The 15,782-nt window shown below is 40.6% G+C and overlaps 1 protein-coding gene across 1 annotated transcript in view; it reads left to right on the top strand.

Annotated features, from left to right (window-relative positions):
• Positions 1 to 3,119: 3,119 nt before the first annotated feature.
• LOC105729169 (phosphatidylinositol 3,4,5-trisphosphate 3-phosphatase TPTE2-like) overlaps positions 3,120 to 15,782 on the top strand; it is a 77,723-nt gene continuing 65,060 nt past the window's right edge. Inside the window, exons 1-7 of the mRNA XM_064361771.1 lie at positions 3,120 to 3,139; positions 4,062 to 4,115; positions 5,671 to 5,724; positions 7,364 to 7,417; positions 8,634 to 8,687; positions 10,718 to 10,771; positions 11,651 to 11,707. The gene's annotated coding sequence lies outside the window, so the exon portion shown is untranslated. The remainder of the gene's footprint in view (positions 3,140 to 4,061; positions 4,116 to 5,670; positions 5,725 to 7,363; positions 7,418 to 8,633; positions 8,688 to 10,717; positions 10,772 to 11,650; positions 11,708 to 15,782) is intronic.

The following is a 15,782-nucleotide window of genomic DNA, read 5'->3' as shown; positions in this document are numbered from 1 at the left end:
CAAGGCAGGAGGCACCTATCAGTGAAAGGTGAGTTATGATTAGGAGAATAAAGACACACATAGGCATAAGTGTGCATACAACTGTACACACGCACAGGCACATAAATATATCCATCTGTCTATCCATCCATACACACTTCTGTCAACACACATCTACAAACAATCCCATGCACACAATGGAAACGTGGAACAAGGAGACAGGGGGCCATTTGTCGAATTCACTCTCAGGAGAATGCACGTCCATAAAGAGTGTTTTTAAACAGGGTTTCCCGTTGTTCGCCTTGTAGCATTTGTGGGTGACTTTGCATCCATCTTTGATGGACTTGTGTAAAGAGGAGCAGGTCATAGGCGAGTTGCTTCTTCCAGTTAGTTTATTTGTTACCCTTGGTTGATAGTAAGCAGTTTCTTCAGGCACTCAGATTTCCTGAGATCAAGAGCCTGACAGAGCGGCCCTACCAGGGAGAGAATCCTATTTGCAGCATGGGGATAGCGGCAGAGAAACCCTTGGCAGAACAGAACAGAGCTAATGGAACGGGGACTTGTCCCTCACCCTCCAGAGCTCTGTCCACATGTGAGGTTGGAGTCCAGAGCCAACCCCAAGCCCACCACCTCATTGCATGCAGCCTTTCCTTAAGCCCACAGCTACTCGCCTGTGTCTCATGGACAGGAAAGACTAACATGATGGGCAAAAGGAAGGAGGTGATGGAGGCATCCAGGAAGTGGGTCCTCAGATGGGATTGGCAGGCTGACTGCCTGCACAGTGGAGTTGCATTTAAGAGAAGTTCACCCTCAAAAGGCTGTCAGGCGTTGGTCAGCTTCAGTGGTAGAGAATTCAGTTAAATCTTGAGTCATTGATTCTGGGATAAGTGAAAAGTGTGTGGTGCAATTATGTAAAGTATGGTGTATAGGGAAAATGGCATGGAGGGTTCCAAATGCCCAAATGCACACCTGAATTCTGTAAGGATCAAGCAGTTCACAGGTTGAAAAGTAACTGGAACTATTTTTGACTGAAAACGTTAAGGCTGGGACGTTACCGGTTTTCTTACTATGTACGGTTTAAGTTCTTTGGCACTACCCTGTGTGTGAATTGAAAGGGTACCTTCTGGCTGACTGGACAATGCAACATATGAACTAAAGGAATACAACTATACATGTATACATGCGTATATGAACGCACACATACATGCATTCATACATACAACATGCAGAGAGATTGAGATTCGGGCTATTCACTGTCACGAGCATCCATGGGAACAAGGAGTTCCCTTGAAACTATTTTAAGAGTCTTCTCAGGGTGAGCTTTGTGAAGACTATTCTTTTGTTTTTTGGAATAAGGTAGGAAAATGTGGAAGAACTCATAGGGGGAGGCTTTATTATTTACCACCATTCTTTTGTGTGGGAATGAGACTGTACTAGTAGTGTGAATCAAGAGAGAAGTGAATCCTGCTTGGAGCCAGAAGGCGATAGCAGTGGACAAAGGGCACACAGAACCCCCAGCAACACAACACAAATTACAGATAATAGCCCTGGAAGTATTCCCCACCCTCCAGAACTCTGGCACTATGTGAGGCTGACTGCTTGAGCCCATACCCATCATCACATGGGATGGAGCCCTGGCTTGAGGCCTGCGTCTACTTGACCCTAACTCTTGGGCAGGAAAAACCACTAGGATTGGTGAAATATGAGGAGGTGGTTGGAGGTGATTGAGAATGAGGAATTCAGATGGGATTATAAGAAGGGGGACTTACAAATGAAAGTTGAACTGTAATTAAATGTCCTTGATAAAGTCTGTTCCAAATTTTGGTGAAGTTATAGTCACTTAATCTGGATGTGCTGGTATGTTCACAGCCTTAGATATTCACTCTTGATATTTAAAACCTCATCTCTAAAGTAAAAAATTCCCATGCCAGGTGATTTTAGTGATTTACATATGAATTTTTACTTTATTGTATTTTAATTTTACTCCAGAGGACTCTATTTTTAACATTTCTGTGTTATTATTATTATTATTATTATACTTTAAGTTCGAGGGTACATGTGCAAAACGTGCAGGATTTTTACATAGGTGTACGCGTGCCACGGTGGTTGCTGCATCCATCTCCCCATCATCTGCCTTAGGCATTTCTCCTAATGGTATCCCTACCCAATCTCCCCACCCCCTGCTAATCCCTCCCCTAGTGTCCCCACACCCCTCACATACCCTGGTGTGTGACGTTCCCCTCCCTGTGTCCACGTTTTCTCATTCTCCAACACCCACTTATGAGTGAGAACACGCAGTGTTTGGTTTTCTGTTTGTGTCCGTTGGCTGAGACTGATGGTTTCCAGCTTCATCCATGTCCCTGCAAAGGACACGAATTCATCCTTTTCTATGGCTGCGTAGTAGTCCATGGTATATATGTGCCACATTTTCTTTATCCAGTCCATTTTTGATGGGCATTTGGGTTGGTTCCAAGTCTATGCTATTGTGACCAGTGCTGCCATAAACATACGTGTGCATGTGTCTTTATAGTTGAATGTTTTACAATCTTTTGGGAATATACCCAGTAATGGGATTGCTGGGTCAAATGCTATTTCTATTTCTAGATCCTTGAGGAATCACCACACTGTCTTCCACTATGGTTGAATTAATTTACACTCCCACCCTCCCACCAACAGTGTAGAAACTATCATTACCGTGAACTGGCAACCAACAGAATGGGAAAAATTTTTGCAATCTACCCATCTGACAAAGGGCTTAATAACCAGAATATGTAAAGACCTTAAACAAATTTACAAGAAAAAGACAAATAACACCATCAAAAAGTGGACAAAGGATATGAACAGACACTGCTCAAAAGAAGACATTTATGCAGCCAACAAACACATGAAAAGAAGCTCAGCATCACTGGTCGTTAGAGAAATGCAAACCAAAACCACGTTGAGACACCATCTCACACCAGTTAGAATGGCGATTATTAAAAAGTTAGGAGACACGTGAACACTTCAAGTATAACCAGGGAATAACTCATAGAGTAACTGAAGCTTTTTGATGTAAAACATTTAGAATTACACATCGTGTCTGACTCTGAGCATATTTGTCCTTTAGTCCCGATCCGTATGAGCTTCGAGAAGTCATCGTTCATAGAGCCACCGAAGACATGTGAGTTATAAAAGATGTACACACAAACACACACACAAACAAAACAATGACAGAGAGATTGAGATGCGTGGGACTTACTCTGAGGAGTGTCCATGGCAATACAGAGTGTCTTCGACACAGTTTGTCTGTCTTCTCACTGTGGCAGGTACAGGCAAACTGCCACATTTTTACTGTTGTTAAAAAAAGAAGAGCGAAACAGACTATAGCGGGAGGCCTCCCTCTGTTACTGACTCGTCACCCTTAGTTAGGAGCAGGCAAATGCCTGGAAACTCAGATTTTCTGTCTATGAGATATACCAGAGTGGGCAGAGGGAGGAGAGAATCCTATTTGAAACGAGGGGGCGGTATGAGTAGTCATAGTTCTGTGAAGCCCTCGGCAGAGAGGAGCAGAGCTTAGAGCCTTGGAGGTGTTCTCCACCCTCCACAGCTCTGCCACCATGGAGGCTGGTGCTGCAAACCTCAAATCCCCATCGTGCTGGATTGTGCCCCTGTGTGAGACCTCTAGTAACCTGACCCCTTTTGAGGGTCAAGAGGGACCACCATGCTGGCCGAAATTAAGGAGCTAATGGAGGGTCTTTGGAGCAGGACATTCAATGGAATAAGAGGGGTGACTACCTGCAAACTGGACTTGAGTTTGAAATAAGTGCCACCACAAAGGGTGTCACACATTGGGACTGAGCTCTAATAAAGAGGTTTAGTTAAATCGGGAAGCATTAGTATTTTCACCAGCTTACAATATTGGCAGCCGTCATAGAAATCCTCATTTCGAATTAAAAAATGACATTTCGGATCCAAAGAGTGCTATACACGTGAGTAGTTAGAAATCGATTGGTTTATGTGTAGAGTGATGAAAGCTAATTATTGCAGAAAAGTAAATTTAGAGTTGTGTCTCCTGTTTGACTGTATCCTTTTATCATCCCTAGTTCAAACATAAATAAATTGGCAGAAGCAAGGCAGGAGGCACCTATCAGTGAAAGGTGAGTTATGATTAGGAGAATAAAGACACACATAGGCATAAGTGTGCATACAACTGTACACACGCACAGGCACATAAATATATCCATCTGTCTATCCATCCATACACACTTCTGTCAACACACATCTACAAACAATCCCATGCACACAATGGAAACGTGGAACGAGGAGACAGGGGGCCATTTGTCGAATTCACTCTCAGGAGAATGCACGTCCATAAAGAGTGTTTTTAAACAGGGTTTCCAGTTCTTCGCCTTGTAGCATTTGTGGGTGACTTTGCATCCATCTTTGATGGAGTTGTGTAAAGAGGAGCAGGTCATAGGAGAGTTGCTTCTTCCAGTTAGTTTATTTGTTACCCTTGGTTGATAGTAAGCAGTTTCTTCAGGCACTCAGATTTCCTGAGATCAAGAGCCTGACAGAGCGGCCCTACCAGGGAGAGAATCCTATTTGCAGCATGGGGATAGCGGCAGAGAAACCCTTGGCAGAACAGAACAGAGCTAATGGAACGGGGACTTGTCCCTCACCCTCCAGAGCTCTGTCCACATGTGAGGTTGGAGCCCAGAGCCAACCCCAAGCCCACCAGCTCATTGCATGCAGCCTTTCCTTAAGCCCACAGCTACTTGCCTGTGTCTCATGGACAGGAAAGACTAACATGATGGGCAAAAGGAAGGAGGTGATGGAGGCATCCAGGAAGTGGGTCCTCAGATGGGATTGGCAGGCTGACTGCCTGCACAGTGGAGTTTGAGACCAGCCTGGCCAAGATGGTGTAACCCCGTCTCTACTAAAAATATAAAAATTAGCCAGATGTGGTGGCAGGCACCTGTAATCCCAGCTACTCAGGAGGCTGAGGCAGGAGAATCACTTGAACCCAGGAGGCAGAGGTTGCAGTGAGCCGAGATTGCACCACTGCACTCCAGCCTGGGTGATGGAGCAAGACTTCATCTCAAAAAAAAAAAAAAATGCAGACTGCCTATATGTGAGACTTATTACATTGGCTGAAGAGAGCAGAGAATCATATTTGGAAATGGAAGGGATAGCAGGAGACAGAGAGTAGTGAAAACTTAAGGGGAAAAGAAAAAGGGTAACAGCCCTAGAAATGTTTCCCACCCTTCAGAACTCTGCCGCAATGGAGGAGCAGTTACTTTATCCTGCTTGAGGAACAGGAGAGATGATCGGGTAAGGAGGTATTAGAGGGCCTTCAAAGCATGACATTGAGTAGAATACAAGGACTGACTACATACAAACTGGAACTGAGTTTGAAATAACTGCCACAACAAAGACTATCACACACTGGGACTAAGGGCATAATACAGTGGTTTTACTGAAATCAGGAAGCATTCATATTATCCCCAGCCTAAGATGTTGGTTGCCACCATATAAATTCTCATGTTTAACTAAAAAAAGTTACATTCTAGATTAAAATAGTTATATACACATGAATAGTCAGAAAGAAACTGGTTTATGTGTAGAGTAATGGAAGCAATAAAAGCTAGTTTTTCCAAAAAAGTAAATTTAGAATTATGTCTTCTGTCTAACTGTTCTTTTACCATCCTCTAGTCCACACACAAATGAATTGAGAGGAGCAACCCAGGAGGCATCTATCAATGAAAGGTGAGTTATAAATAGATAAAGACACACATATGCATAAGTATACATAGAACTTTCCACACACACAGGCACAGAAGCAAATATATCCATCCATGCATCCATCCTATAGACTTCTTTCAATACATGCACACAAACAACTCAAACATGCAATGGAAATGTAAAACAAGGAGACAGATGGACATTTGTGGAATTTACTCTCAGGAGGCTGCATGGCCATACAGAGTGTTTTATAACAGGATTTCCAATTATTCTCATTGTAGCATTTGTAGATAACTTTGCATCTTTTTTTGGTGGAGTTATATTCAGAGGACCAAGTCATAGGAGAGCTGCTTCTTCCTGTTTGTGTATTTGTCACCCTTAGTACCCTTAGTTCTTTTATATCAATTTTAAAAGAAATTCACCCACTAAAGGCTGTCATGTATTGGTCAGCTTCAGTGGTAGAGAATTTTAGTTAAATCTTGAGTCAGTGAGTCTTGGATAGGTCTAAAATGTATGCTACAATCATATAAAGTACGATGTGTAGGGAAAATGGCATGGCAGATTCCAAATAACCAAATACACACATGACTTGTGTAAGGGTCAAGCCGTTTACAGGTTAAAAAGTAATTGGAACTATTTAGAACTGAAAATGTTAAGTCTACGAAGTTGCATGTTGTCTTACTATGTACATTTTAAATTCTTCGACCCTGCCCTCTGTGTGAATCGAAAGAGGATCTTCTGGTAGACTGGCCAATGTAACATGTGATATAAAGGAATAAAATGATTCATGTATATGCATATATGAACACATGTATACATGCATTGTACACAGCAAGACTGAGATTCGGCTATTGACTGCCATGAACATGCATAGGAACTAGCAGCTCCCTTGAAACTATGTCAAGAGTCCTCTCAGGATCAGCTTCTGTGCAAAATATTCTTTTGTCTTTTGGATGGAGGTAGGAAAACGGGGAAGAACTCGTAGAGGGAGGCTTGCTGTGTTAGTGTTTGCCACCTGTTGTTTCTGTGGGAATGAGACTGTTCTAGAAGTCTGGACCAAAAAAAAGCAACTCCTGCTTGGAGCCAGAAGGAGATAGCAGTGGACAATGAACAGAGAAGCTAGCAGCAGAAAAAAGAACAGAGCTAATAGCCTTGAAAGTATTTCTCAGCCTCCAGAGCCCTGCCACTGTGAGGCTGACTCCCTGGGCCTATACCCATCATGACACTGGATAGAGCCCTTGCTTGAGGCCAGCAGCCACTGGGCCCTGACTTTTGGGCAAGAAAGACAACTAAATGGGTGAAAAGTGAGGAGGTGATTGGAGGTAATTGAGAATGAGGAATTCAGATGGGATTATAAGAAGAGGACTTAAAAACTAAAGTTGAACTGGAATTAACTGTACTTGAAAAAGGGTGTGACACATTGAGGTGGTGATACATCACTTAATCTGGATGCATTGCTATGTACAAAGCCTAAGATATTCACTGTTGACATATAACACCTCATTTCTAATTAAAAAATGCCATATCAGGTGAATTTGGTGATATACATACATGTGAATATTTAAAGTGTAACCAAGGAATAACTCATAGAGTAACTAGCTATTTGATGCAAAACATTTAGAATTACACATAGTATCTGACTCTGACCATATTTGTCCTTTAGTCCCCATCCAAATGAGCTGGCAGGAGTCATCATTGATAGTGCCACTGAAGACATGTGAGTTATAAAAGATGTACACACAAAAACACACACAAAACAATGACAGAAATAGAGATTGAGATTAATGGGATTTACTCTGAGGAGTGTCCATGGCAGTACAGAGTGTCTTTGACACAGTTTCTTTATCTTCTCACTGTAGCATGTATAGGAAATGTCCACATTTTTACAGTTGTTTTGGAAAAAAGAGAAACAGAGTAAACGGGGAGGCTTCTGTCTGTTACTGTCTTGTCACCCCGAGTAGCAGAGAAATGCCTTGGAAACTCAACATTTTCTGTGTATGAGACATACTAGAGTGGCCCAAGAGAAGAGACATTCCTGTTTGCAGGAAGAAGTAGGTAGAACAGTGAGGGTACTGTGAAGCCCTCAGCAGAAAGGATCAGAGCTGAGAGCCTTGGAGGTGTTCTTTTTTTTTTGAGACGGAGTCTCGCTCTTGTTACCCAGGCTGGAGTGCAATGGCACGATCTCGGCTCACCGCAACCTCCGCCTCCTGGGTTCAGGCAATTCTCCTGCCTCAGCCTCCTGAGTAGCTGGGATTACAGGCACACGCCACCGTGCCCAGCTAATTTTTTTTTTTTTTTGTATTAGTAGAGACGGGGTTTCACAATGTTGACCAGGATGGTCTCGATCTCTCGACCTCGTGATCCACCCGCCTCGGCCTCCCAAAGTGCTGGGATTACAGGCTTGAGCCACCGCGCCCGGCCTGGAGGTGTTCTTTACCATCCAGAACTCTACCACCATGGAGGCTGGTGCCGCAAACCTCAAATCACTGTCATACTAGAATGTACCAATGGGTCAGACCTTTAGGTATTTGACCCTTCTTGAGGGTCGAGAGGGACCACCGTGGTGGGTGAATGTAAGGAGTTAATGGAGGGTCTCTGAAGCAGGACATTCAATGGAATAAGAGGGCTGACTAACTACAAACTGGACTTGAGTTTGAAATAACTGCCATCACAAAGGGTGTCCCACATTGGCACTGAGGTCTAATAAAGAGGTTTAGTAAAAGCGGGAAGCATTACTATTTTCCGTAGCTTGAGATTTTGGTATCAATCATGTATATCTTCATTTCTACTAAAAAAAAAATCGACATTTCAGATCAAATACTGCTATAAACACGAATAGTCAGAAATTATCCAGTTTATATGTAGAGTAATGAAAGCAAAAGTAAATTTAGAGTTGTGTCTCCTGTTTGACTGTATCCTTTTATCATCCCTAGTTCAAACATAAATAAATTGGCAGGAGCAAGGCAGGAGGCACCTATCAGTGAAAGGTGAGTTATGATTAGAAGAATAAAGACACACATATGCATAAGTGTGCATACAACTGTACACACGCACAGGCACATAAATATATCCATCTGTCTATCCATCCATACACACTTCTGTCAACACACATCTACAAACAATCCCATGCACACAATGGAAACGTGGAACGAGGAGACAGGGGGCCATTTGTCGAATTCAGTCTCAGGAGAATGCACGTCCATAAAGAGTGTTTTTAAATAGGGTTTCCAGTTCTTCACCTTGTAGAATTTGTGGGTAACTTTGCATCCATCTTTGATGGAGTTGTATAAAGAGGAGCAGGTCATAGGAGAGTTGCTTCTTCCAGTTAGTTTATTTGTTACCCTTAGTTGATAGTAAGCAGTTTCTTCAGGGACTCAGATTTCCTGAGATCAAGAGCCTGACAGAGCGGCCCTACCAGGGAGAGAATCCTATTTGCAGCATGGGGATAGCGGCAGAGAAACCCTTGGCAGAACAGAACAGAGCTAATGGAACGGGGACTTGTCCCTCACCCTCCAGAGCTCTGTCCACATGTGAGGTTGGAGCCCAGAGCCAACCCCAAGCCCACCAGCTCATTGCATGCAGCCTTTCCTTAAGCCCACAGCTACTCGCCTGTGTCTCATGGACAGGAAAGACTAGCATGATGGGCAAAAGGAAGGAGGTGATGGAGGCATCCAGGAAGTGGGTCCTCAGATGGGATTAGCTGGCACAGTGGAGGTGAATTTAAAAGAAATTCAGTCTCAAAAGGCTGCCACACATTGGTCAGCTGCAGTGATAAAAAATTGTAGTTGAGTCAGTGAGTCTTGGATAGGTGTGAAATGTGTGCTACAATCATATAAATTATTGTATGTAGAGAAAAATGGCATGGCAGATTCCAGTTAACCAAATACACACATGAACTCTGGAAGGATCAAGCAGTTTACATGTTGAAATGTAAATGGAACTATTTTGAACTAAAACATTAATCTAGGGAGTTACTTGTTGTCTTACTATGTATGTTTTAAATTCCTCAGCAGTGCCCTGTGTGTCAATTTAAAGAGTGTCTTCTGGTTGACTGGCCAATGCAACATGCAATATAAAGGAATACAATTATACATGTATGGATGCATATATGAACACACACACATATATGCATTCATACATACAGTGTCTGCAGAGTGATTGAGATTTGGGCTCTTCATTGTCACAGGCATCCATGGAAACAGGGAGTTCCCTTGAAACTATTTCTAGAGTCCTCTCTGGATGAGATTCTCTACGGAATATTCTTTCGTCTTTTGGATGGAGATAGGAAAATGGCAAATAACTCATAGAGGGTGGCTTTTTATGTTAGTGTTCATCACCTTTCATTTCTGAGGGAATGAGACTGTACCAGTAGTGTGGACCAAGGGAGAAGCTAATCCTTCTTGGAATGAGGAGGAGACAACAGTGGACAATTAGCAGAGATTCCCCTGGCAAAAAAAAAAAAAAAAAAGGAAAAAATAAAACCCATACAGAGCTAATAACCCTGGAAGTATTTTTCACCCTCCAGAACTCTGCCACTATGTGAGGCTAACTCTCTGAGCCAATATCCATCATCATACTGGGTGGAGGCCTTGCTTGAGGCCTGGAGCTACTTGGCCCTAACTCTTGGGCAGGAAAGACAACCAGGATTGGTGAAAAGTGAGAGGTGATTGGAGGTGATTGAGAATGAGGAATTTAGATGGGATTATAAGAAAGAGGACTTACAAACTAAAGTTGAACTATAATTAAATGCCCTCAAAAAAGGCTGTTACACATTGAGGTGAAGATACAGTCACTTAATCTGGATGCATTGCTAAGTTCATAGCCTGAGATATTTACTGTTGGCATACAAAACCTCATTTCTAATTAAAAATGCCATACCAGGTTCAATTAGTGATATACAGCCATGTGAATGTTTAAAGTATAACCAGGGAGTAACTCGTAGAGTAATTGTAGCTATTTGACACAAAACATTTAGAATTCTGCATGGTGTCTGGCACTGACCATATTTGTTCTTTAGGCCTGATCCACACAACCTGGAAGGAGCCATCACTGATACAGTCACTGATGAAATGTAAGTTATAAAAGATACACACACAAACACACACTCAAACAAAACAATGACAGAGAAAGATTGAGATTTGTGGGCTCTACTCTCAGGAGTGTCCATGGCAATATAGAGTATCTTAGATACAGTTTCTTAATCTTCTCACTGTAGAAGGTTTAGGAAAATTTACACATTTTTACAGTTGTTTTTGGATAAAAGAGGAACAGACTATAGAGAAAGGCTTCCGTCTGTTATTCTGTTGTCACCCTTAATTAGTAGCAGGCATATCAGATTTGTCCAATGGAGGAGAGAATCCTATTTGGAGCAAGAGGAGGTGGAAGCAGTCAGGGTACTGTGAAGCCCTCAGCAGAAAGGATCAGAGCTAAGAGCCTTGGAGGTGTTCTCCAATCCCCAGAACTGTGCTGTCATGAAGGCTGGTACACCAAACCACAAATCACCGTCATATTAGATTTTGCCCCTGTGTCAGACCTCTAGTTACTTGACCCTTTTTGTGGGGCAAGAGAGACTACCATGGTAGGTGAAAGTAAGGGGCTTTGAAGCAGGACATTCAATGGAATAAGAGGGCTGACTACCTACAAACTGGAGTTGACTTTGAAATAACTGCCACCATCAAGGCTGTCACACATTGGGACTGAGGTCATAATAAAGAGGTTTGGTTAAATCTGGAAGTATTACTATTTTTTCCAGCCTAAGATGTTGATTGCAATCATATAAATCCTCATTTCTAATAAAAAAAGAAGCCATTCCAGGTTCCAATAGTTGTATGCATGTGAATAGTCAGAAATTAATCAGTTTCTGTCTAGAGTAATAAAAGCTAATTTTTCAAAAAAAGGTAAATTTAAGATTGTGTCCCCTGTCTGACTGTATTCTCTTATCATCCTCTAGTCCACACACAAGTAAATTGGCAGTGGCAGCCCAGGAGCATCCAGGTACCAGTAAAAGGTGAGTTATAAATAGACAAAGACACATGTATGCATAAGTGTGCATAGAACTATATATGCACACACACAGGCACATAAACAAATGTATCCATCCATCCATCTTATCCATACATACATACTTCTCTCAACACACGTACACAAACAAACCCATCACACAATTGAACCATAAAGCAAGGAGACAGATGGACATTTGTGGAATTTACTCTCAGGAGCCTGCATGGCCATACAGAGTGTTTTTGAACAGGGTTTCCAATTCTTTTCATTGTAGCATTTGTAGGTAACTTTGCATCCTTTTTTGGTGGAGTTGCTTTGGTCAGGTCATAGGAGAGCTGCTTCTTCCTGTTGGTGTATTTGTCACCCTTAGTTCCTAGTAAAAGTGACAAATATATACATTTTTCCTGGCAAAATTTATATAAATTCAACTTCAGTTTATAAATACCCACCTTGCTTGCCCTTGTAATTTTCTACCTTCTCACGTTCAAATACCACCAATAACTCTTCACCAATCATGGATGTCTTTCCTGCCCCTCAGATAGGGTTAAGTAACTACAGACCTAAGGCAGGGGCTCGATCCCATTTGATGGTGGGTTTGCCTTTGGGGCAGTAGTTTTTTTAAGAGACACAGTTTTTTAAGGGACTCAGGTTTCCTGAGTTTGAGACCCTACCAGAGAGTTCCAAGGGAGGAGAGAATCCTATTTGCAACATGGAGGAGATAGCGGCCCACAAAGAGCAGTGAAGCCCTGGGCAGAAAAGAACGGACCTAATGGAACATGGACTTGTCCCACAGCCTTGAGAGCTTTGTCCACATATGAGTTGGTGCCCAGACTCAACCCAAACCCATCATCTCATTGGATGCCGCTCTTCCTTAGGTATGCAGGTGCTTTTCACTGTTTCTAATGGGTGGGAAAGACCAACATGATCAGTGAAAGGAAGGAGGTCATGGAGGGTTTTCCCAGTCATGTGAAAACCTCTCCTGGAAATAAATCATAAAAGTATAAGTAATATGGAAAACCTGATATGCTCAAGAAAATTTGCAAAATGAATGAGATTTTACAGAAGTTATAAAAGGATTGTGTTTAATCAGTGGCTGATTCAGGAAACATCAAGGTGAGAATTCTGGTTGTTGCTTGTTAAGTAGTAGTATGTGAGTTTTATATGTAGAACTGATTTTTAAGCCAGCAAATAAATTTTTTTAAAAAATTTATTGTATAGGACATTGGATACCTGGGTAAATTAAAATGTATTTCTAATATGTACATAGGTTTAATTTATATATATGTAGTTTATTCTCTGATTAATTAGCCATTGATAAATGAGTCTTTGTTAATTGTTGGACTTTACTTACTGGACTATATGGTAGGATTTACATATCCTCACTTATTATATATATATGTATTTAATATTTATGGAAAACCTGCTCCTTTTGGTGCAAAAAAAAAGTGTATTTGCTAATAGTGTCAAAGAAGATAAATTCATTATATGTCTATGTACCTTTTTATCCCATCAGCACTGCTTTCAGTGAAATGATAACAGTAACTCATAAAGGGACCTTCAACAAAGTGTGAGGTTTAAGTAAATAAAAAGCTAGATGTAAACATACATATGTAATACACACATAGGCAGACACACACAAAAGCATACATACATTCAGATTTGGTAAGCTCATGTCTTCTGTATTGTTATGGAGCATCCATAACAATATAGAGTCTTAGACACTGTTTTCTAAAGTCTAATTACTGTAGTATCTACAGTTACCTCTCTATCTTTCTTCTATCTAGTTGGATAAAAGAGGAAAAGTTCTTAAGAGGAATGCTTCTTGTTCCTATTCCATTGGTCACCCTTATTTAGCAGCACCCAAAAACCTTAGGAAAATATGAGAATGTATGTATTGTATGAAACCCTACTAGAGTGAGCCAAGAGAGGTGACAGTCCTATTTGTAGCAAGGAGGAGGTAACAGTGGGCAGGGAGCTAAGGCGCTCTCAACAGAAAAGAACAAAGCTAATAGACCCCTGGTCTCTCCCTCTCCTTCTGTTACCACATGAGGTTACTGCCCCAAAGGCAAACCCACCATCAGATGGGATGGAGCCCCTGCCTTAGGTCTGTAGTTACTTAACCCTATCTGAGGGGCAGGAAAGACATCCATGATTGGTGAAGAGTTATGGGTGGTAATTGAATGCGAGAAGGCAGAAAATTACAAGGGTAAGCAAGGTGGGTGGGTATTTATAAACTGAAGTTGAATTTATATAAATTTTGCCAGAAATGGTAACTTGGAGTTTAGGTTTAGGAGTAAAGAAATGTATATAAACTTGATTCGTTAAGTTTTTTTTACAGGCCAAAGAATTTCATTACGAACATCTAAAACCTCATTTCTAGAGAAAAATTAAATACCAGGTTTCAAATAAATAACTAATGTCAATTTTTTAGGTTTTTAGGGTAACTAGATTTAAATTGTAGAGTAATTATTGCTAACTTGTATCAGAAAATTAAGTCTAGGATGACATGTGGAGTCTTGCTATGTTCATTTTTAATCCCTTAGCTATTACACCATTGAATTAAAAAGAGTAATCTGTGGTAGGGTCATCGACGATGGGTGAGATTTCAATATATGGAGAGAAAGAAGAGAGGGATATATCAAGATTGGTAAAATTTACTCACAAATGAAATAATAAAGAACTGCACTTAAATTTTGATTCATTAGGCTGTTTGTTAAGGCCCAAGATTGTCTTTACATAATATAAGGTTTTCTTCTAGGAAAAATGATATATTAATATTAGATTCCAAACAATTGACATATACATTTTCAGAGTTCAACCAGTTTATAAATGTAGAGCGGTCGTACATAACTTCAACCAGAAAAGTATGTCTCTGAAGTCACTTGATCTGACATGTACATTTTTAATCCTTAGCATTGGCCTGGATAAAATGACCTCAGTAGTCTTTCACTACTTTGATATATCTTTGATATAACTCACCTTTCTATGGTGGTGTCATTGAAAACTACTGACATTATTAATTTGTGTCAGTTCTAAAAGATATATCTACCCCCACACACATATGTAACACACACACACATATGTATGTATGTATGTATGTATATATATAAATACAGATATACCCTTTAGCTATATATATTTAGTATATATAATACATAAATATGTATGTGTGTATATTATACACATATTTATATACATATATATGCATATCTATATGTATATAGATATATTCTTTAACACTGACCCAAATTAATAACATCAGTAGTCATATATATATCCTTTAACATATATATGAGCATGTGTATATAAACACATATGTATATATCCTTTAGCACATATATGTGTATATATACACATAGTTTATATATATATACATATGTGTGTATACAGGTATATCTTATTTTATTATATTTTAGTCTATTGCCCTTCAGATATTACTTTTTTATAAACTGAAGATTTGTAGCAACCCTGCATTGAGCAAGTCTCCTGGTTTTATTTTCCTAACAGCATGTGCTCACTTTGTGTCTCTGTGTCACATTTTAGTAATTCTTGCAATATTTCAAACTTTTTTATTGTTATCCTATCTGTGACGGTGATCTGTGATCAGTGATCTTCGATGTTACTGTTGTAATTGTTTTGGAGCAACACGAACCATGCACATCTTAAGACAACAAACCTAATCAATGCCATGTTTGTTCTGACTACTGCACTGACTAACCATTCTCCCACCTCCCTCCCTCTCCTTGGGCCTCCCTATTCCCTGAGGCACAGCAGTATTGAAAGCAGGCCATTTAATAAGCCTATGATGGTCTCTAAGTGTCCTAGTGAAAGGAAGAGTCACATGTCTCTCATTTTAAACCAAAAGCTAGAAATGATTGTGAGGAGGGCTAGACTTCTTACACCAGTCAGCCAAGTTGTGAATGTAAAACAAAAACAAAACAAGCCAAAAAACTTATTGAAGAAAATTAAGACTGCTACTCCAGTGAACATACAAATGATGAGAAAGCCAAGCAGTCTGATTGCTAATATGGAGAATGTTTTAGTGGTCTGGATAGATCAAATCAGCCACAGGATTCCCTTAA

The sequence above is a fragment of the Aotus nancymaae genome, unplaced genomic scaffold (assembly GCF_030222135.1).
Source record: "Aotus nancymaae isolate 86718 unplaced genomic scaffold, 86718_ANA_hifiasm-v0.15.2.pri h1tg000043l, whole genome shotgun sequence".
NCBI lineage: Eukaryota > Metazoa > Chordata > Mammalia > Primates > Aotidae > Aotus > Aotus nancymaae.
Note: the sequence above shows the minus strand (reverse complement) of the source record. Positions and strands in the feature narration are given on the sequence as shown.